The sequence below is a fragment of the Tenrec ecaudatus genome, unplaced genomic scaffold (genome assembly GCF_050624435.1).
Source record: "Tenrec ecaudatus isolate mTenEca1 unplaced genomic scaffold, mTenEca1.hap1 Scaffold_56, whole genome shotgun sequence".
Classification (NCBI taxonomy): domain Eukaryota; kingdom Metazoa; phylum Chordata; class Mammalia; order Afrosoricida; family Tenrecidae; genus Tenrec; species Tenrec ecaudatus.
The window spans coordinates 60,325-63,066 of NW_027459472.1; positions in this window are offsets into that span (position 1 = coordinate 60,325).

The window sequence follows — 2,742 nt, forward strand, 5'->3', positions numbered from 1 at the left end:
CTTGGACTATCTAGGTTAACTAGCTGACCTTGGACTAATAGGTTAACTATTGGGCACTTCGACTATCTAGGTTAACTAGCGGGCACTTGGACTATCTAGGTTAACTAGCGGGCACTTGCACAAAGCAGGTTCCCTAGCGGGCACTTTTACTATGTAGGCTCCCTAGCGGGCACTTGGACTATATAGTTTCCCTACGGGCATTTGGACTATCCAGGTTCCCTAACGGGCACTTGGACTATGTAGGTTCCTCTGCGGGCACTTGGACTATGTACGTTCCCTATCAGGCACTTGGACTATGTAGGTTAACTATCGGGCACTTGGACTATCTAGGTTAACTAGCGGGCACGTGGAATATCTAGGTAAATTAGCGGGCACTTGTACAATGCAGGTTCCCTAGCGGGCATTTTGAGTATGTAGGTTCCCTAGCGGGCACTTGGACTATCTAGGTTCCGTAACGGGCACTTGGAATATGTAGGTTCCCTATCGGGCACTTGGACAATGTAGGTTCCTCGGGGGGCACTTGGACTATGTAGGTTCCCTATCGGGCATTGGACTATGTAGGTTAACTAGCAGGACCTTGGACTATCTAGGTTACCTAGCGGGCACTTGGACTATGTAGGTTAACTAGCGGGCACTTGGATTATCTAGGTTAACTAGCGGGCACTTAGACGATCTAGGTTAACTAGCGGGCACTTGGACTATCTAGGTTAACTAGTGGGCACTTGGACTATCTAGATTAACTAACGGGCCCTTATACTATCTAGGTTTACTAGCGGGCACTTGGACTATCTAGGTTAACTAGCGGGCACTTGGACTATGTAGTTTCCCTAGTGGGCATTTGGATTATTTAGGTTACCTAGTGGGCACTTGGACTATGTAGGTTGCCTAGCAGGCACTTGGACTATCTAGGTTAACGAAATGGCACTTGGACTATGTAGGTTACCTAGCGGGCACTTGGAATATCTAGGTTAGCTAACAGGAACTTGGAATATCTAGGTAACCTAGCGGGCACTTGGACTATGGAGGTTACCTTGCGGGGACTTGTACTATCTAGGTTACCTAACGGGAACTTGGACTATGTAGGTTAACTAGCATACACTTGGACGATCTAGGTTAACTAGCGGGCACTTGGAATATCTAGGTTAACTAGCGGGGCCTTGGACTATGTAGGTTAACTAGCAGGCACTTGGACAATGTAGGTTCACTAGCGGGCACTTGGACTATCTAGGTTACCTAGCGGGCACTTGGACTATGTACGTCCCCTAGCAGGCACTTGGACTATCTAGGTTAACTAGAGGGCCCTTGGACTATGTAGGTTAACTAGCGGGCACTTGGACTATCTAGATTAACTAACGGGCCCTTATACTATCTAGGTTTACTAGCGGGCACTTGGACTATCTAGGTTAACTAGCAGGCACTTGGACTATGTAGTTTCCCTAGTGGGCATTTGGATTATTTAGGTTACCTAGTGGGCACTTGGACTATGTAGGTTGCCTAGCAGGCACTTGGACTATCTAGGTTAACGAAATGGCACTTGGACTATGTAGGTTACCTAGCGGGCACTTGGATTATCTAGGTTAGCTAACAGGAACTTGAAATATCTAGGTAACCTAGCGGGCACTTGGACTATGGAGGTTACCTTGCGGGGACTTGTACTATCTAGGTTACCTAACGGGAACTTGGACTATGTAGGTTAACTAGCATACACTTGGACGATCTAGGTTAACTAGCGGGCACTTGGAATATCTAGGTTAACTAGCGGGGCCTTGGACTATGTAGGTTAACTAGCAGGCACTTGGACAATGTAGGTTAACTAGCGGGCACTTGGACTATCTAGGTTACCTAGCGGGCACTTGGACTATGTACGTCCACTAGCAGGCACTTGGACTATCTAGGTTAACTAGAGGGCCCTTGGACTATGTAGGTTAACTAGCGGGCACTTGGACTATCTAGGTTAACTAGCGGGCACTTGGACTATCTAGATTAACTAACGGGCCCTTATACTATCTAGGTTTACTAGCGGGCACTTGGACTATCTAGGTTAACTAGCGGGCACTTGGACTATGTAGTTTCCCTAGTGGGCATTTGGATTATTTAGGTTACCTAGTGGGCACTTGGACTATGTAGGTTACCTAGCAGGCACTTGGACTATCTAGGTTAACGAAATGGCACTTGGACTATGTAGGTTACCTAGCGGGCACTTGGATTATCTAGGTTAGCTAAGAGGAACTTGGAATATCTAGGTTACCTAGCGGGCACTTGGACTATGAAGGTTACCTTGCGGGCACTTGTACTATCTAGGTTACCTAACGGGAACTTGGACTATGTAGGTTAACTAGCATACACTTGGACGATCTAGGTTAACTAGCGGGCACTTGGAATATCTAGGTTAACTAGCGGGCCCTTGGACTATGTAGGTTAACTAGCAGGCACTTGGACTATCTAGGTTAACTAGCTGACCTTGGACTAATAGGTTAACTATTGGGCACTTCGACTATCTAGGTTAACTAGCGGGCACTTGGACTATCTAGGTTAACTAGCGGGCACTTGCACAAAGCAGGTTCCCTAGCGGGCACTTTTACTATGTAGGCTCCCTAGCGGGCACTTGGACTATATAGTTTCCCTACGGGCACTTGGACTATCTAGGTTCCCTAACGGGCACTTGGACTATGTAGGTTACCTAGCATACACTTGGACGATCTAGGTTAACTAGCGGGCACATGGAATATCTAGGTTAACTAG